Source organism: Salmo salar, chromosome 07, assembly GCF_965601325.2.
Source record: "Salmo salar chromosome 07, fSalSal1, whole genome shotgun sequence".
Lineage (NCBI taxonomy): Eukaryota > Metazoa > Chordata > Actinopteri > Salmoniformes > Salmonidae > Salmo > Salmo salar.
In genome coordinates, this window is record NC_138297.1 from 6844679 (window position 1) to 6865909 (window position 21231).

The 21231-nt window shown below is 43.2% G+C and overlaps 3 non-coding genes across 3 annotated transcripts; all 3 read left to right on the forward strand.

The window, feature by feature from the left end:
• Positions 1–12909: 12909 nt before the first annotated feature.
• trnay-gua (transfer RNA tyrosine (anticodon GUA)) lies at positions 12910–12996 on the forward strand. The gene is given in 2 exon segments: positions 12910–12946; positions 12961–12996. It is a non-coding gene; the product is annotated as a tRNA-Tyr (tRNA).
• A 2056-nt stretch (positions 12997–15052) lies between these two features.
• trnay-gua (transfer RNA tyrosine (anticodon GUA)) lies at positions 15053–15139 on the forward strand. The gene is given in 2 exon segments: positions 15053–15089; positions 15104–15139. It is a non-coding gene; the product is annotated as a tRNA-Tyr (tRNA).
• Positions 15140–18807: 3668 nt separating this feature from the next.
• Positions 18808–18894, forward strand: trnay-gua (transfer RNA tyrosine (anticodon GUA)). Its single transcript is given in 2 exon segments — positions 18808–18844; positions 18859–18894. It is a non-coding gene; the product is annotated as a tRNA-Tyr (tRNA).
• Positions 18895–21231: the final 2337 nt, after the last annotated feature.

Below are 21231 nucleotides of genomic sequence, written 5' to 3' on the forward strand. Positions count from 1 at the left end.
TACCAGGGGCTCAAAGCTTGGAGAACTATGTTCTTTGGTGAAATTACTATTGTAGTTAATTTATATCTTGAACATACATTTGATTAGCTAGCCGAATTCGAGTTGATAGCAAGCAAGCTAAAGTTATTAGGTATGCTAGCTAACGTTAGTTGTTACTTGCGATCCATAAGATCTTAACATTTAAAACGTTGCAGTTGTCTAATATGTCACACATTTTAGTGTAGCGGTGTTGCAATCTACTGCAGAGATAGCCTTCAGAGTTCTGTCCAACTATCCAGGTCTGTACCCAAACAATTTGAATTTCTACTTTTAAAAATCCACCTCTCTAAAAACAAGTCTCTCACCATTGCCGCCTGCTATAGACCACCCTCTGCCCCCAGCTGTGCTCTGGACACCATATGTGAACTGATTGCCCCCCATCTATCTTCAGAGCTCGTGCTGCTAGGTGACCTAAACTGGGACATGCTTAACACCCCAGCCATCCTACAATCTAAGCTTGATGCCCTCAATCTCACACAAATTATCAATGAACCTACCAGGTACAACCCCAAAGCCGTAAACACGGGCACCCTCATAGATATCATCCTAACCAACTTGCCCTCTAAATACACCTCTGCTGTTTTCAACCAAGATCTCAGCGATCACTGCCTCATTGCCTGCATCCGTAATGGGTCAGCGGTCAAACGACCTCCACTCATCACTGTCAAACGCTTCCTGAAACACTTCTGCGAGCAAGCCTTTCTAATCGACCTGGCCCGGGTATCCTGGAAGGATTTTGACCTCATCCCGTCAGTAGAGGATGCCTGGTTGCTCTTTAAAAGTGCTTTCTTCACCATCTTAAATAAGCATGTCCCATTCAAAAAATGTAGATCTAAGAACAGATATAGCTATTGGTTCATCCCAGACTTGACTGCCCTTGACCAGCACAAAAACATCCTGTGGCGTACTGCATTAGCATCGAATAGCCCCTGCGATATGCAACTTTTCAGGGAAGTTAGGAACCAATATACACAGTCAGTTTGGAAAGGTAAGGCTAGCTTTTTCAAACAGAAATTTGCATCCTGTAGCACTAATTTCAAAAAGTTTTGGGACACTGTAAAGTCCATGGAGAATAACAGCACCTCCTCCCAGCTGCCCACTGCACTAAGGCTAGGAAACATTGTCACCACCGATAAATCTACAATAATCTAAAATTTCAATAAGCAGTTTTCTACAGCTGGCCATGCTTTCCACCTGGCTACCCCTACCCCGGCCAACAGCTCTGCACCTCCCACAGAAACTTGCCCAAGCCTCCTTTTCCTTCAACCAAACCCAGACAGCTGATGTTCTGAAAGAGCTGCAAAATCTGGATCCCTACAAATCAGCTGGGCTTGACAATCTGGACCCTCTCTCTAAAATTATCCGCCGAAATTGTTGCAATCCCTATTACTAGCCTGTTAAACCTCTCTTTCGTATCGTCTGAGATCCCCAAAGATCTTCAAAGGGGGAGACACTCTAGACTCAAACTGTTATACATCTATTTCCATCCTGCCCTGCCTTTCTAAAATCTTTGAAAGCCAAGTTAATCTCTTTTGGGTAGGGGGCAGTATTTTCACATCTGGATGAAAAGCGTGCCAAAAGTAAACTGCCTGTTACTCAGGCCAAGAAGCTAGGATATGCATATAATTGGTAGATTTGGATAGAAAACACTAAAGTTACTAAAACTGTTAAAATTATGTTTGTGAGTATAACAAAACTGATATTGCAGGCGAAACCCCGAGTACAAACCATCCCAAAAAAAAGTCAGCCTTCCACTGTTTCCAATGGCTTTCATGTTTATTATGAGGTGAAGTCCTCCCAGATTGCAGTTCCTAGGGCTTCCACTAGATGTCAACAGTCTTTAGAAAGAGTTTCAGGCTGGTTTTTCAAAAAATGAGCCAGAAATTGTAGTTTTTCTAGGCGGCTCCCATTTTGGCTGTAATGTTTCCAAGCGCGTGGAAGAGAGAGCGTTCTTTGGTATTTTTCTCCTGTAAAGACAATAACGATTCTCCGTCTTAAATTTTTATAATTTATTTACGTATTAGGGTATCTAAGGTTTGATTATAAACGTTGTTTGACTTGTTTGGAAAAGTTTATTAGTAACGTTTGGGATTCATATTGTATGCATTTTGATGGAGGGAAACTGGTGGATTATTGACTGAAGCGCGCCAACTAAACTGAGTTTTTATGGATATAAAGAAGGACATTATCGAACAAAAGGACCATTTGTGATGTATCTGGGACCTTTTGGAGTACCAACAGAAGAAAATCATCGAAGGTAAGGCATTTATTATATCGCTATTTCTGACTTTCGTGGCGCACCTGCTTGGTTGAAATACGTTTTTCATGCTTTTGTATGCGGGGCGCTGTCCTCAGATAATCGCATGGTGTTGTCACGTTCTGACCTTAGTATGAGGTCATTTTTCCATAGTACATTGGTCAGGGCATGACAGGGGAGTGTTTTTGTCTATGTATTTTGGGTTTTCTGTTTTCTATGTGGGTTGTCTAGATTGTCGTTCTATGTTGTATTTTCTATGTTGGTGCCGGGTATGGTTTCCAATCAGAGGCAGGTGTTTTTCATTGTCTCTGATTGGAAGCCATACTTAGGCAGCCTGTTTTTCATGGGGTTTTGTGGGTGGTTGTTTTCCGTTTCGTTGTTTGTACCTGACGGGCCTGTTGTTTGGTCATTTTGTTATTTTTGCTAAGTGTTTTCATTAAAAGTAAATATGAGCACTTCACACGCCGCATTTTGGTCTCTTTTAGGCGACCCATATTACAGAATCACCCACCATGATTGGACCAGGGCGCCGGGCCCAGGTAGATATGGACACCTGGTCAGTGGAAGAATAGTGGGAAAGGAGAAACTGGACTTGGGGCCAGGTAATCGAAAGATTACGGAACTTACCTGGAAGAAACGGGAGGCAGCCCCCAAATATTTTTTTTGGGGGGGGCACACGAGTAGTTTGGCTGGGCAAGGGTTGAGGCCTGAGTCAACTACTCGTGCTTTTTGTGGCGAGCATGTGCCTGCCTCTCGCACTCTCTCTCCAGTGCGCCTCCGTAGCACAGTATGTCCTGTGCCTGTTCCTCGCACTTTTCCTCGAGTGCGTCTCCATAACCCGGTACGGCCAGTGCCTGCTGTGAGCACTCAGCCCTTAGTGTGTCTCCCCAGTCCGGTGAGACCGATTCCTGCTCCTCGCACTCTCCCTCCAGTGCGCATTCATAACCCGGTACAGCCAGTGCCTGCTGTGAGCACTCGGCCCTTAGTGCGTCTCCCCAGTCCGATGAGACTGATTCCTGCTCCTCATAAAAAGCCTCCAGTGATAGTCGATGGTCCGACGCCTGTAAGGATGATCCTTGGCGAGGAACCAATTGAAATGATCCATGGCATGGAGTCAGTAGCAACGGTCATAAGTCCGGAACTGATGATGACGCCTCCTAGTCCGGAGCCTCCGGCGACGCTGTTCCATCCGGAGCCTACAGTGACACTTCTCAGCCCGGAGCCTCCGGCGACGCTCCTCAGCCCGGAGCTGCCAGTGACGCTCCTCAGCCCGGAGCCTCCAGCGACGCTCCCCAGTCCGGAGCCTGCAACGACGCTCCTCAGCCCGGAGCCTCCAGCGACACTCCTCAGCCCGGAGCCTCCAGCGACGCTCCTCAGCCCGGAGCCTTCAGCGGAGGTCTACGGCCCAGAGCCTTCAGCGGAGGTCTACGGCCCAGAGCCTTCAGCAGTGGTCTGCAACCCAGAGCCTTCAGCGGGGGTCTGCAACCCAGAGCCTTCAGCGGAGGTCTGCAGCCCAGAGCCTTCAGCGGCGGTCTGCAGCCCAGAGCCTTCAGTGGTGGTCTGCAGCCAAGAGCCTTCAGCGGCGGTCTGCATTCAAGAGCCTTCAGCGGCGTTCTGCAGCCAAGAGCCTTCAGCGGCGGTCTGCAGCCAAGAGCTTTCAGCGGCGGTCTGCAGCCCAGAGCCTTCAGCGGCGGCCTGCAGCCCAGATCCTCCAGCGGCGGCTTGGAGGTCGGAACCTCCAGTAGTGGTCTACAGCACAGGGATTCCGGTAGGGGTCTACAATCCGATTCCTCCAATAATGATCTACAGGCTTATGTTACAGAAGCAGAGGAATCTACGGGCGGAATGGAGGTTTCGCCCTGAGCCAGAGCCAACTCCGTTGCTGGGGGATCGGGAGAAGAGGAAGGTTCTGGGTGTTGCATATGAGCCGCCAGAGACTGTTGTCACCCTCCCTGCCCTCCCTTTGTGTTTGGGATTGTTGTTGGGTTTTTTGGTTTAGGTGCAGTCGGAGTCCACCTTTGGGGGGAGGGGGGGGGGGGGGTTACTGTCACATTCTGACCTTAGTATGAGGTCATTATTCCATAGTAGATTGGACAGGGCGTGACAGGGGGGTGTTTTTGTCTATGTATTTTGGGTTTTCTGTTTTCTATGTGGGTTGTCTAGATTGTCGTTCTATGTTGTATTTTCTATGTTGTGCCGGGTATGGTTTCCAATCAGAGGCAGGTGTTTTTCGTTGTCTCTGATTGGAAGCCATACTTAGGCAGCCTGTTTTTCATGGGGTTTTGTGGGTGGTTGTTTTCCGTTTCGTTGTTTGTAACTGACGGGACTGTTGTTTGGTCGTTTTGTTATTTTTGCAAAGTGTTTTCATTAAGAGTAAATATGAGCACTTCACACGCCGCATTTAGGTCTCCTTTAGACAACCCATATTACAGGTGTGCTTTTGCCGTAAAGCCTTTTTGAAATCTGACACAGCGGCTGGATTAACATGAAGTTAAGATTTATTTGATGTATTACACTTGTGATTTTATGAAAGTTAAAAAGGTATAATTCTGTAGTTTGAATTTCACGCTCTGCAATTTCACTGGATGTTGGCCAGGTGGGACGCTACCGTCCCACCTGCCCATAAGAAGTTAACAAACAGATCACCGACCATTTCAAATCCCACCGTACCTTCTCCACTATGCAATCTGGTTTCCTAGCTGGTCATGGGTGCACCTCAGCCATGCTCAAGGTTCTAAATGATATCATAACCGCCATCGATAAGAGACGGTAGCTGTCTTCATCGACCTGGCCAAGGCTTTCGACTCTGTCAATCACTGCATTCTTATTGTCAGAGTCAATAGCCTTGGTTTCTCAAATGACTGCCTCGTCTGGTTCACCAACTACTTCTCAGACACACTGTGTGCACAATTATTAGGCAAGTCAGTATTTTGACCATATCATCATTATTATGCATATTTCCCAACTCCAAGCTGTATAAACTGGAATGCTTATTGGATTTAAGCATATCAGGTGATGTGTAATGAGGGAGGGTGTGGCCTAAGGAGATCAACACACTATATCAAGGTGTGTATAATTATTAGGCAGCTTCTTTTACTTCTTTTACTTTTAAAATATATTTAACTCACTCTGAAAAGTCCAAAATTGTAAAAAGTATTTCAGAGGAATGCAGCACTCTTGAAATTGCTAAGATATTGGGGCGTGATCACAGAACCATCAAACGTTTTGTTGCAAATAGTCAACAGGGTCGCAAGAACCGTGTTGAGAAAAAAAGACGCAAATTAACTGCCAAAGATTTTAGAAGAATCAAACGTGAAGCTACCAGGAACCCATTATCCTCCAATGCTGTCATATTCCAGAACTGCAACCTACCTGGAGTGCCCAGAACTACAAGATGTTCAGTGCTCAGAGACATGGCCAAGGTAAGGAAGGCTGAAACCCGACCACCACTGAACAAGACACATAAGTTGAAAAGCCAAGACTGGGCCAAGAAATATCTGAAGACAGATTTTTCAAAGGTTTTATGGACTGATGAGATGAGAGTGACTCTTGACGGACCAGATGGATGGGCCCGTGGTTGGATCAGTAACAGGCACGGAGCTCCACTTCGACTCAGACGCCAGCAAGGTGGAGGTGGGTTACTGGTATGGGTTGGTAATGTTAACCTGTTGGGGATAGGGGGCAGTATAGGGGGCAGTATGTAAAGCCTTTTTGAAATCGGACAGTGTGGTTAGATTAACGAGAGTCTTGTTTTTAAAATGGTGTAAAATAGTCATATGTTTGAGAAATTGAAGTAATAGCATTTCTAAGGTATTTGAAAATCGCGCCACGGGATTACACTGGCTGTTGCGTAGGTGGGACGATTTCGTCCCGCCTAGCCCAGAGAGGTTAAGAATTATAGATACAGAACTCCTTTGTGCAATCGAGGTGTCTGATTTTAAAATAGCTTTTCGGTGAAAGCACATTTTGCAATATTCTGAGTAGATAGCCCAGCCATCACGGCTAGCTATTTAGACAGCCACCAAGTTTAGCCCTGACCAAACTCCGATTTACTATTAGAAAAGTTTGATTACCTTTGGTGTTCTTCGTCAGAATGCACTCCCAGGACTGCTACTTCAATAACAAATGTTGGTTTGGTTCAAAATAATCCATTGTTATATCCAAATAGCGGCGTTTTGTTCGTGCGTTCAAGACACTATCCGAAGTGTAAATAAGGGTCACGAGCATGGCGCATTTCGTGACAAAATATTTCTAAATATTCCATTACCGTACTTCGAAGCATGTCAACCGCTGTTTAAAATCAATTTTTATGCCATTTTTCTCGTAAAAAAGCGATAATATTCCGACCGGGAATCTGCGTTTAGGTAAACAGACGAAAGAAAATAAAGCATGGGGTCGACTCGGGCACGAGCCTGAGTTTCACAGTACTGTGACCATCCACTATCCAAACGCGCTACTTTTTTTCAGCCAGAGCCTGCAAAGCCACCATTCAGCTTTTTGCCGCCTTCTGAGAGCCCATGGGAGCCGTAGGAAGTGTCACGTAACAGCAGAGATCCCCTGTAATGGATAGAGATAATCAAGAAGGGCAAGAAATTGTCAGACAGGGCACTTCCTGCATGGAATCTTCTCAGGTTTTGGCCTGCCAAATGAGTTCTGTTATACTCACAGACACCATTCAAACAGTTTTAGAAACTTTGGAGTGTTTTCTATCCAAAGCTAATAATCATATGCATATTCTAGTTTCTGGGCAGGAGTAATAATCAGATTAAATCGGGTACGTTTTTTATCCGGCCGTGAAAATACCATAGCCATAACAGGTTAACAAACCGCCAAACGAGCTTCAATGCCATACAACACTCCTTCCGTGGTCTCCAACTGATTTTAAATGCTAGTAAAACTAAATGCATGCTCTTCAACCGATTGCTGCCTGCACCACCCGCCCAACTAGCATCACTACTCTGGACGGTTCTGACTTAGAATATGTAGACAACTACAAATACCTAGGTGTCTGGTTAGACTGTAAACTCTCTTTCCAGACTCACATTAAGCATCTTCAGTCCAAAATTAAATCTAGAATCGGCTTCCTATTTCGCAACAAAGCATCCTTCACTCATGCTGCCAAACATTCCCTCGTAAAACTGACTATCCTACCGATCCTTGACTTCAGCAATGACATTTACAAAATGGCCTCCAACACTCTACTCAGCAAATTGGATGTAGTCTATCACAGTGCTATCCGTTTTGTCACCAAAGCCCCATATACCACCCACCACTGCGACCTGTATGCTCTCGTTGGCTTGCCCTCGCTATTTATTCGTCGCCAAATCCACTGGCTCCAGGTCATCTAAAAGACTATGCTTGGTAAAGCCCAGCCTTATCACAGTTCACTGGTCACCATAGCAACACCCACCCATTGCACGCGCTCCAGCAGGTATATTTCACTGGTGATCCCCAAAGCCAACAACTCTTTTGGCAGCTTTTCCTTCCAGTTCTCTGCTGCCAATGATTGGAACAAATTGCAAAAATCACTGAAGCTGGAGACTTATATCTCCCTCTCTAACTTTAAGCATCAGCTGTCAGAGCAGCTTACCGATCACTGTACCTGTACACAGCCCATCTGTAAAAAAAAAATAAAAAAAAAAAATCTTTATTTTAACAGGGAAAACAGACTGAGACCTGGATCTCTTTTACGGCTGTGCCCTGTGTAAACATGTTGACATGTACAGTTTTAGGCATACAGACAAGAACATTTCAAACATACAAAACAAAGACACAATTCAACAGAAACAATCACAGACAACATCATATTGATCCTCCATAACATTTTTGAAATGGGCAAGGGACACCAGAGTGTCTAACTTAAGTTGGATCTGCAGTTTGTTCCATAAATAAGGCGCAAAGGAACTAAAGGCAGTCCTACCCAACTCTGTGGAGACCGCAGGAGTCTCTAATGTAATCCACACCTGTGATCTGGTTTTAAAATTTGTATATCTAGTGGAAATTAATGATGATATATATGGAGGTAGTTTTAAAAGAAGCGCTTTATAAATAAACAAGAAAGCATGTTGCTCTCGCCTCACAGATAGAGGCCCAACCCACATGTTGATATAGGATACAGTGATGAGTTTTGTAACTATCACCCGTGATAAATCTGAGTGCACAATGGTAAATAGCATCCAGTGGTTTTAATGTGTTTGCCGATGCATGCATATAGATAATATCACCATAATCTAAAACGGACATAAAAGTAGCCTGCACAATTTGTTTTCTATTTACAAAGGACAGACAAGCCCTGTTTCTGTAAAGGAACCCTATCTTGAATTTGAGCTTTTTTCCCAATTCAGTAACATGTTTTTTAAAAGAAAGCCTATCATCTAACCATACCCCTAAATATTTATATGCAGAGACCTGTTTGATTTGAGTACCATCCAAGCTAGTGATTACAAAAGTGTTTCTAACTGAGAGTTTAGACCTAGAAAAAAACATGACATTTGTTTTCTTAGCGTTTAAAACACGTTTAAGCTGTAAAAGAGACCCTTGTAGTATCCTAAAATCAGACTCCAACTGCATTAAAGCTTGGTCCGCTGTTGGAGCAATAGAGTACATCACTGTGTCATCTGCATATAAATGGAATTTACAATATCTGACATCATCACCAATGTTGTTTATATAAAGTGAGAACAATAGTGGGCCAATTATTGAACCCTGAGGGACCCCTTTAAGTAACTGTAAGGAGTCAGACTTGACCCCGTCGACCATGACGGCCTGAGTTCTATCTTTAAGATAGTCATAAAACCATCGGCAGGCATCAGTGCCCACTCCTATAGATGACAGCTTACTCAAAAGGATAGCATGGTCTACAGTGTCAAAATCTTTTGACAAATCTACAAACAACGCAGCACAGTGCTTTCTATCATCCAAGGCATTTGCAATATCATTTACAACAAGCATAGTGGCCGATGTGGTACTGTGTTTAGATCTAAAACCAGATTGATTGGTGCTAAGAATACTGTTTGCAGAAAGAAAAGACTGTAACTGTTTGTTGACTATAGATTCTAGGATCTTTGCCAGACAAGGGAGCCTAGAGATGGGTCGATAGTTATCCAAATCACTACCGTCTCCTCCCTTATGTAATGGCAGAACAAAAGCTGCTTTCCACACCTTAGGGATAATTCCTGTGCTTAATGTTAGATTAAAAATGTGTGTCACTGAACCAGCAATGATAGGTGCAGCACACTTAAGTAAGAACAGGTCTAAATTGTCAGCGCCAAAGGATTTCTTAGTGTCAATGGCACACAGGGCAGCTAGAACCTCTGCTTCGGTTATTTTCTGGAAACTAAAAACAGGGTTACCATTTTTCAGAGTAACGGTTGAAAAGCAAGACGAAAAATCAACTAACTGGCCAGTACCACAATGGCCACTTTTCCTTTCAAATAAAAAACCAGCAGAGATTAAATGCTTATTAAAAGCATCACAAATATCATTTTTTTTCACTTAGGATACAGGAATCTGAGGAATCTAAATAGCACACCCAGCTACCTAATCACCATACTGTTATTTATTTATTTTTTGCTCTTTTGCACCCCAGTATCTCTATTTGCACATCATCATCTGCACATCTATCAGTCCAGTGTTAATGCTAAATTGTAATTATTTCGGCCTCTATGGACTATTTATTGCCTTACCTCCCTAATCTTACTACATTTGCACACACTGTACAGAGAGTTTTCTGTTGTGTTATTGACTGTACGTTTATTTATCCCATGTGTAACTCTGTGTTGTTGTTGGGTCGCACTGCTTTGCTTTATCTTGGCCAGGTTGCAGTTGTAAATGAGAACATGTTCTCAACTGGCCTACCTGCTTAAATAAAGGTGAAATAAAAAAACATTTTAAAAAAACTCGAAAGAGTGAAGTTCTCCATGAAACCACAAAACTCAGCAAATGAACTTTTTAAAGGGAGCATATGCTTAAAGCAGAACTTCTGACCATCTAGGTGATGGCATTAGTCTACTTCCGTCAACCATCGATAGCTCAGTTGGTAGAGTGGAGGACTCTAGCTGAAATTGCACCAATCCTTAGGTTGCTGGTTCAAATCGAGTATGAAGGATTGTATACTTGCTTGTGCTAACTGTTTGACAGCAATGTGCTTGACAAATAAATTATCTTTCCCTGAGAGTGCTGAATTCTTCACTTGTTGACCTTTGACAGGAATGTTGGTAGAGTGGAGGAGTTTACGCGCAATTGCAAGAATCCCTAGGTCATTGGCTCAAAGGAGGATAACTTTTCTGCAGTTGTTCCAACTTTTTGATATTTGCCTAGTGTTTTACCATAATTCATTACTTGACTGGGAATCAAACCCTGGACGTGGCTGTGAGAGCGCCGAATCCTGATCACTAGACCACCAGGGAGAGGGCAAAAGCTTTTAGCAGTTAAGGGGCTAAACAGCATTCTTTAACCTCGGCTCTCTTTTTCTTGATCCCCAAAAACAACTACTTAGAATCTAAGGGGATGTAGCTCAGTGGAAAAGAGTGTCCGTTGCATGTATGAAGACCTGGCTTCCATCCCCAGCAGCTCCATGAAACCACCAAACTCAGCAAATTACCTTTTTAAAGGGAAAATATGCATCTGCAGAACTTCTGACCATCTAGGTGATGGCATTAATCTATATTCGTCAGCCTTTGATAGCTCACTTGGTAGAGCGGAGGACTGTAGGGGAAATGCAGCAATCGTTAGGTACCTGCTTCAAATCCGGCTCGAGGGATTTTATATTTTCTTGTAGCTTACACCAACGTTTTGACAGCAGTGCACTTTGACATGTGCTTGACAAACAAGTTATCTTTCCCTGAGAGCCGAAATCTTCAATTGTTGACCTTCGATAGGAATGTTGGGAGAGCAGCAGAGTACTTGAAATTGCAACAATCCTTAGGTCACTGGCTCACACGAGGATAACTTTTTCTGCAGTTGATGTTTGCATAGTGTTTCCCCAGAAGCAAATTATTCCCTGACTGGGAACAAACCCCGGGCCGTGGCGGTGAGAGCGCCGAATCCTAACCTCTAGAACACCAGGGAGATGGCAAAAGCGATTTCTCAGTGAGGGGGCTAAACAGCGCTCTTTACCGTCGGCTCACTGTTTCTCTATCCCCAATAGATGTGGATAGAAAACACCCTAAAGTTTCTAAAACTGTTTGAATGGTGTCTGTGAGTATAACAGAACTCATATGGCAGGCCAAAACCTGAGAAGATTCCGTACAGGAAGTGCCCTCTCTGACCATTTCTTGTCCTTCTATAGCCTCTTTATGGAAAATAGAGGATCTCTGCTGTAACGTGACATTTTCTAAGGCTAACATAGGCTCTCAGAAGGCGCCAGAACGGGGAATGATGACTCTACAGTCCCTGGGCAAAAAACAGTAGGGCTTTTGGAAAGTGGTCGTTCTGAGAACAATGACACGGGTGCGCGCGTGCATGTGAAGACTCCATTTTCTATTTTCAGTGTTTGAACGAAAACAAGGTCTCCCCGTCGGAATATTATCGCTATTTTATGAGAAAAATCACATAAAATTTTTATTTTAAACAGCGTTTGACATGCTTCGAAGTACGGTAATGGAATATTTAGACATTTTTTGTCACGAAATGCGCCGGCGCGTCACCCTTCGGATAGTGTCTTGAACGCAAGAACAAAACGCAGCTATTTGGATATAACTATGGATTATTTGGAACCAAAACAACATTAGGTGTTGAAGTAGAAATCCTGGGAGTGCATTCTGATGAAGAACAGCAAAGGTAATCAAATTTTTCTTATAGTAAATCTGAGTTTGGTGAGTGCCAAACTTGGTGGGTGTCAAAATAGCTTGCCATGATGGCTGGGCTATCTACTCAGAATATTGCAAAATGTGCTTTCACCGAAAAGCTATTTTAAAATCGGACACCGCGATTGCATAAAGGAGTTCTGTATCTATAATTCTTAAAATAATTGTTATGTTTTTGTGAACGTTTGTCGTGAGTAATATAGTAAATTCACCGGAAGTTTTCGGTGGGTATGCTAGTTCTGAACAAAACATGCTAATGTAAAAAGCTGGTTTTTGATATAAATATGAACTTGATTGAACAAAACATGCATGTATTGTATAACATAATGTCCTAGGGTTGTCATCTGATGAAGATCATCAAAGGTTAGTGCTACATTTAGCTGTGGTTTGGGTTTATGTGACATTATATGCTAGCTTGAAAAATGGGTGTCTGATTATTTCTGGCTGGGTACTCTGCTGACATAATCTAATGTTTTGCTTTCGTTGTAAAGCCTTTTTGAAATCGGACAGTGTGGTTAGATTAACGAGAGTCTTATCTTTAAAATGGTGTAAAATAGTCATATTTTTGAAAAATTGAAGTAATAGCATATCTAAGGATTTGAATAACGCGCCACAGGATTCAACTGGCTGTTGAGTAGGTGGTACGCAAGCGTCCCACCTAGCCCATAGAGGTTAATGAGGAACTGGGTTCAATCTCCAGCATCTCCACGAAACCACCAAACTCAGCAGATTACATTGTTAACGGGAACATATGTGTCTGCAGCACTTCTGACAATCTAGGTGATGGCATTTGTCTAAATTCGACAACCTTTGATAGCTCAGTTGGTAGAGTGGAGGACTGTAGGTGAAAATGCAGCAATCCTTAGGTCGCTGGTTCAAATCCGGCTCGAAGGATTGTGTATTTTCTTGTGGCTTACGCCAACGTTTTGACAGCAGTGCACTTTGACATGTGCTTGACAAACAAATGAACTTTCCCTGAGTGCCGAAATCTTCAATTGTTGACCTTTGATAGGAATGTCGGTAGAGCAGCAGAGAGTACTTAAAATTGCAACAATCCTTCGGTTACTGGCTCACACGAGGATAACTTTTTCTGCAGTTGTGCCAAGTTTTTGATTTATGCCTAGTGTTTCCCCAGAAGCAAATTATTCCCTGACCGGGAACAAATCCCGGGACGCGGCGGAGAGAGCGCCGAATCCTAACCACTAGAACATCGTGGAGAAGGCAAAAGCGATTTCGCAGTGAGGGGGCTAAACAGCATTCTTTACCGTCGGCTCACTTTTTCTCTATCCCCAAACGCAACTCCTTGCAATCAAAGGGGATGTAGCTCAGCGGAAGAGAGTGTTGGTTGCTTTAACCTCTATGGGACCGGTGGGACGAATTCGTCCCACCTACGTAACAGCCAGTTGAATCCTGTGGCGCGGTTTTCAAAACCTTTGAAATGCTATTACTTCAATTTCTCAAACATATGACTATTTTACAGCTATTTAAAGACAAGACTCTCGTTAATCTAACCACACTGTCCGATTTCAAAAAGGCTTTACAACGAAAGCAAAACATTAGATTATGTCAGCAGAGTACACAGCCAGAAATAATCAGACACCCATTTTTCAAGCTAGCATATAATGTCACAAAAACCCAGGAGACAGCTAAATGCAGCACTAACCTTTGATGATCTTCATCAGATGACACACCTAGGACATTATGTTATACAAAACATGCATTTTTTGTTCAATCAAGTTCATATTTATATCAATAACCAGCTTTTTACATTAGCATGTGACGTTCAGAAAAAGCATACCCCCCGCAAACTTCCGGGGAATTTACTAACAATTTACTAAATTACTCACGATAAACGTTCACAAAAAGCATAACAATTATTTTAAGAATTATAGATACATTACTCCTCTATGCACTCTATATGTCCGATTTTAAAATAGCTTTTCGGATGAAGCACATTTTGCAATATTCTGTGTAGATAGCCCGGCATCACAGGGCTAGCTATTTAGACACCCGGCAAGTTTAGCCTTCACCAAAATCCCATTTACTATAACAAAAATGGTCTTACCTTTCCTGTTCTTCGTCAGAATGCACTCCCAGGACTGCTACTTCAATAACAAATGTTGGTTTGGTCCAAAATAATCCATCGTTATATCCGAATAGCGGCGTTTTGTTCGTGCGTCCCAGACACTATCCGAAATGGTAAATAACGGTCGTGCGCATGGCGCATTTCGTGACAAAAGAATTCTAAATATTCCATTACCGTACTTCGAAGCATGTCAACCGCTGTTTAAAATCAATTTTTATGCCATTATTCTCGTAAAAAAGCGATAATATTCCGACCGGGAATCAGCAATTAGCTAAACAGCCGAAGGAAAATACTGCACGGGGTCGAATCGGGCACGCGCCTAATTCCATTGTCCTCTGATGGGCCACTTGGAAAAGGCGATAATGTGTTTCAGCCTGAGGCTGCCTCGTCATCGTTCAGGTTTTTCCCGGGCTCTGAGAGCCTATTGGAGCCCTAGGAAATGTCACGTTACAGCTAAGATCCTGACTCTTCAATACACAGAAGCAAGAACAACAACACCTTGTCAGACAGGCCACTTCCTGCATGAAACCTTCTCAGGTTTTTGGCTGCCATAGGAGTTCTGTTATACTCACAGACACCATTCAAACAGTTTTAGAAACTTTAGGGTGTTTTCTATCCAAAGCCAATAATTATATGCATAATCTAGTTACTGGGCAGGAGTCGTAACCAGATTAAATCAGGTACGTTTTTTATCCGGATGTGAAAATACTGCCCCCTAGCCCAAAGAAGTTAATGAGGACCTGGGTTCAATCTCCAGCATCTCCACGAAACCACCAAACTCAGCAAATTACATTTTTAACCGTAACATATGTGTCTGCAGCACTTCTGACCATCTAGGTGATGGCATTTGTCTTAGTTTGACAACCTTCGATAGCTCAGTTGGTAGAGCGGAGGACTGTAGGTGAAAGTGCAGCAATCCTTAGGTCGCTGGTTCAAATCCTGCTCGAAGGATTGTGTATTTTCTTCTGGCTTACGCCAACGTTTTGACAGCAGTGCACTTTGACATGTGCTTGACAAACAAATTAACCTGTTAGGGCTAGGGGGCAGTATTGACACGGCTGGATAAAAAACGTACCCGATTTAATCTGGTTACCACTCCTACCCAGTAACTAGAATATTCATATACTTATTACATATGCATAGAAAACACCCTAAAGTTTCTAAAACTGTTTGAATGGTGTCTGTGAGTATAACAGAACTCAAATGGCAGGTCAATACCTGAGAGATTCCTTTACAGGAAGTGGCCTGTCTGACCATTTCTGGAACTTCTTTGCCATCTCTATCTTTTACTAAGGATCTCTGCTCTAACGTGACACTTCCTACGTCGTCCATAGGCGCTCAGAGCCCGGGAAAAACCTGAATGTCGTCATCCCAGCCCTAGGCTGAAACACATTATCGCCTTTCTCAAGTGGCCGATCAAGGGACTCTGGGCTTAGGCGCGTAACCTGACCGCCCCCGTCTTTGTGATTTTTTCCTCTGTTTGCCGAAAAGGAGATTCCCGGTCGGAATATTATCGCTTTTCTACGAGAAAAATTGCATAAAAATTGATTTTAAACAGTGGTTGACATCCTTCGAAGTACGGTAATGGAATATTTATAATTTTTTTGTCACGAATTGCGCCATGCGCACGACCCTTCTTTACCATTTCGGATAGTGTCTGGAACGCACGAACAAAACGCCGCTATTCGGATATAACGATGGATTATTTTGGACCAAACCAACATTTGTTATTGAAGTAGCAGTCCTGGGAGTGCATTCTGACGAAGACAACAAAAGGTAATCAAACTTTTATAATAGTAAATATGATTATGGTGAGTGCTAAACTTGCCGGGTGTCTAAATAGCTAGCCCGTGATGCCTGGGCTATGTACTTAGAATATTGCAAAATGTGCTTTCACCAAAAAGCTATTTTAAAATCGGACATATCGAGTGCATAGAGGAGGTCTGTATCTATAATTCTTAAAATAATTGTTATGCTTTTTGTGAACGTTTATCGTGAGTAATTTAGTAAAATGTTAGCGAATTCCCCGGAAGTTTGCGGGGGGTATGCTAGTTCTGAACGTCACATGCTAATGTAAAAAGCTGGTTTTTGATATAAATATGAACTTGATTGAACAAAACATGCATGTATTGTATAACATAATGTCCTAGGGTTGTCATCTGATGAAGATCATCAAAGGTTAGTGTTGCATTTAGCTGTCTTCTGGGTTTTTGTGACATTATATGCTAGCTTGAAAAATGGGTGTCTGATTATTTCTGGCTTGGTACTCTGCTGACATAATCTAATGTTTTGCTTTCGTTGTAAAGCCTTTTTGAAATCGGACAGTGTGGTTAGATTAACGAGAGACTTGTCTTTAAATAGCTGTAAAATAGTCATATGTTTGAGAAATTGAAGTAATAGGATTTTAAAGGTTTTGAAAATCGCGCCACAGGCTTCAAGTGGCTGTTACGTAGGTGGGACGAATTCGTCCCGCCTAGCCTAGAGAGGTTAAAAATCCTTTTACTTCATTTTCTCAAACATATGACTATTTTACAGCTATTTAAAGACAAGACTCTCGTTAATCTAACCACACTGTCCGATTTCAAAAAGGCTTTACAACGAAAGCAAAACATTAGATTATGTCAGCAGAGTACCAAGCCAGAAATAATCAGACACCCATTTTTCAAGCTAGCATATAATGTCACCAAAACCCAGAAGACAGCTAAATGCAGCACTCACCTTTGATGATCTTCATCAGATGACAACCCTAGGACATTATGTTATACAATACATGCATGTTTTGTTCAATCAAGTTCATATTTATATCAAAAACCAGCTTTTTACATTAGCATGTGACGTTCAGAACTAGCATACCCCCCGCAAACTTCCGGTGAATTTACAAAAAATTTACTAAATTACTCACGATAAACGTTCACAAAAAAGCATAACAATTATTTTAAGAATTATAGATACAGAACTCCTCTATGCACTCGATATGTCCGATTTTAAAATAGCTTTTTGGTGAAAGCACATTTTGCAATATTCTAAGTACATAGCCCAGGCATCACGGGCTAGCTATTTAGACACCCGGCAAGTTTAGCACTCACCAATATCAGCTTTACTATTATAAAAGTTTGATTAGCTTTTGTTGTCTTCGTCAGAATGCACTCCCAGCACTGCTACTTCAATAACAAATGTTGGTTTGGACCAAAATAATCCATCGTTATATCCGAATAGCGGCGTTTTGTTCGTGCGTCCCAGACACTATCTGAAATGGTAAATCAGGGTCGCTCGCATGGCGCAATTCGTGACAAAAAAATCTAAATATTCCATTACCGTACTTCGAAGCATGTCAACCGCTGTTTAAAATCCATTTTTATGCCATTTTTCTCGTAGAAAAGCGATAATATTCCGACCGGGAATGTCCATTTAGCTAAACTGAGGAAAGTAAACAAAGCTTTCGGTCGACGCGGGCACGCGCCTGAGTCTCACAGTACTGTAACCAGCCACTACCCAAACGCGCTACTTTGTTTCAGCCAGAGCCTGCAAAGCCACGATTCAGCTTTTTGCCGCCTTCTGAGACCCTATGGCAGCCGTAGGAAGTGTCACGGGACAGCTAAGATCCTCACTCTTCAATAAACAGAGACAAGAAGAACGACACCTTGTCAGACAGGCCACTTCCTGCCTGAAACCTTGTCAGGTTTTTGCCTGCCAAATGAGTTCTGTTATACTCACAGACACCATTCAAACAGTTTTAGAAACTTTAGGGTGTTTTCTATCCATGTGTAATAAGTATATGCATATTCTAGTTACTGGGTAGGAGTGGTAACCAGATTAAATCGGGTACGTTTTTTATCCAGCCGTGTCAATACTGCCCCCTATCCTAAACAGGTTAACGGTAACATATGTGTCTGCAGCACTTCTGAACATCTAGGTGATGGCTATTGTGTAAATTCCGACAACCTTTGATAGCTCAGTTGGTAGAGCGGGCGACTGTAGGTGAAAGTGCAGCAATCCTTAGGTCGCTGGTTCAAATCCGGCTCGAAGGATTGTGTATTTTCTTGTGGCTTACGCCAACATTTTGACAGCAGTGCACTTTGACATGTGCTTGACAAACAAATTAACTTTCCCTGAGTGCTGAAATCTTCAATTGTTGACCTATGATAGGAATGTTGGTAGAGCAGCAGAGATTACTTAAAATTGCAAAAATCCTTCGGTCACTGGCTCACACGAGAATAACTTTTTCTGCAGTTGTGCCAAGATTTTGATATTTGCCTAGTGTTTCCCCAGAAGCAAATTATTCCCTGACCGGGAACAAACCCCGGGACGCGGCGATGTGAGCGCCGAATCCTAACCACTAGAACATCGTGAAGAATGCAAAAGCGATTTCGCAGTGAGGGGGCTAAACAGCATTCTTTACCGTCGGCTCACTTTTTCTCTATCCCCAAACGCAACTACTTGCAATCAAAGGGGATGTAGCTCAGCGGAAGAGAGTGTTGGTTGCTTGAATGCGGACCTGGGTTAAATCTCCAGCATCTCCACGAAACCACCAAACTCAGCAGATTACATTTTTAACGGGAACATATGTGTCTGCAGCACTTCTGACCATCTAGGTGATGGCATTTGTCTAATTTCGACAACCTTCGATAGCTCAGTTGGTAGAGCGGAGGACTGTAGGTGAAAGTGCAGCAATCCTTAGGTCATTGGTTCAAATCCGGCTCGAAGGATTGTGTATTTTCTTGTGGCTTACGCCAATGTTTTGACAGCAGTGCACTTTGACATGTGCTTGTGTTGATGATCAGTTACTTGAGAAGGATACCAAGTCAAGACGCTGGACCGGGTGGATTCAGTTTATAGTAAGGCAGTTTATTATGAGACAAAGATATTTGGCAAAGCGTGCACGGACTCCTTCGTTTAGCTCATAGGGAACTAGCGGAAGAGAGCCCCGAAAACATAGTGTGCGTTTTATTTATACAATGAAATAACAGTGTGTGGACGTAGGTTGAGTCTAGTGGGTCCGCTCTCCTGACTGGTCGATGAGTGGAGGAACGGTCCATTCTCCGGGAGTGTCGACTTCCCATTGGCCCTTGGCAGTGTCCTTTGTCCTCGGAGTCCAACACCCCCAAGTGTGTGTGTGTGTGTTAAGTCGTGTCTGGGTAGTTGCGATAGGTATGGGGTGTTGTTTTTTACACCATTGGTCAGTTTGTGTGGCTAGGGCGCTTCCTGTTTTGTCATGTTATGTGAGTGCTTAAGTCAGCCAATTGTCTCTGAGTGTGCTTGTGATTGGTGTCAGTTGGTTGCCCAATATGTCTCTGGAACCCTGCTGTGCGCCGCTGCAAAGCATGTCGTGCAAATGCCCTCCTTATACATCACTAGGTAAAACGTTAGATTATCTTTATTACACTTGACAAACAAATTAACTTTCCCTGAGTGCCGAAATCTTCAATTGTTGACCTTTGATAGGAATGTTGTTAGAGCAGCAGAGAGTACTTAAAATTGCAACAATCCTTCGGTCACTGGCTCACACGAGGATAACTTTTTCTGCAGTTGTGCCAAGTTTTTGATTTTTGCCTAGTGTTTCCCCAGAAGCAAATTATTCCCTGACTGGGAACAAACCCCGGGATGCGGCGATGAGAGCGCCGAATCCTAACCACTAGAACATCGTGAAGAAGGCAAAAGCGATTTCGCAGTGAGGGGGCTAAACAGCATTCTTTACCGTCGGCTCACTTTTTCTCTATCCCCAAACGCAACTACTTGCAATCAAAGGGGATGTAGCTCAGCGGAAGAGAGTGTTGGTTGCTTGAATGAGGACCTGGGTTCAATCTCCAGCATCTCCACAAAACCACCAAACTCAGCAGATTACATTTTTAACAGGAACATATGTGTCTGCAGCACTTCTGACCATCTAGGTGATGGCATTTGTCTAATTTTGACAACCTTCGATAGCTCAGTTGGTTGACGGGAGGACTGTAGGTGAAAGTGCAGCAATCCTTAGGTCTTTGGTTCAAATCCGGCTCGAAGGATTGTGTATTTTCTTGTGGCTTACGCCAACGTTTTGACAGCAGTGCACTTTGACATGTGCTTGACAAACAAATTAACTTTCCCTGAGTGCCGAAATCCTCAGTTGTTGACCTTTGATAGGAATGTTGGTAGAGCAGCAGAGACTACTTAAAATTGCAACAATCCTTCGGTCACTGGCTCACACGACGATAACTTTCTCTGCAGTTGTGCCAAGTTTTTGAATTTTGCTAGTGTTTCCCCAGAAGCAAATTATTCCCTGACCGTGAACAAACCCCGGGACGCGGCGGTGAGAGCGCCGAATCCTAACCACTAGAACATCGTGGAGAAGGCAAAAGAGATTTCGCAGTGAGGGGGCTATACAGCATTCTTTACCGTCGGCTCACTTTTTCTCTATCCCCAAACGCAACTACTTGCAATCAAAGGGGATGTAGCTCAGCGGAAGAGAGTGTTGATTGCTTGAATGAGGACCTGGGTTCAATCTCCAGCATCTCCACGAAACCACCAAACTCAGCAGATTACATTTTTAACGGGAACATATGTGTCTGCAGCACTTCTGACCATCTAGGTGATGGCTATTGTGTAAATTCCGACAACCTTTGATAGCTCAGTTGGTAGAGCGGACGACTGTAGGTGAAAGTGCAGCAATCCTTAGGTCGCTGGTTCAAATCCGGCTCGAAGGATTGTGTATTTTCTTGTGGCTTACGCCAACATTTTGACAGCAGTGCACTTTGACATGTGCTTGACAAACAAATTAACTTTCCCTGAGTGCTGAAATCTTCAATTGTTGACCTATGATAGGAATGTTGGTAGAGCAGCAGAGATTACTTAAAATTGCAAAAATCCTTCGGTCACTGGCTCACACGAGAATAACTTTTTCTGCAGTTGTGCCAAGATTTTGATATTTGCCTAGTGTTTCCCCAGAAGCAAATTATTCCCTGACCGGGAACAAACCCCGGGACGCGGCGGTGAGAGCGCCGAATCCTAACCACTAGAACACCGGGGAGATGGCAAAAGCGATTTCGCAGTGAGGGGGCTAAACAGCA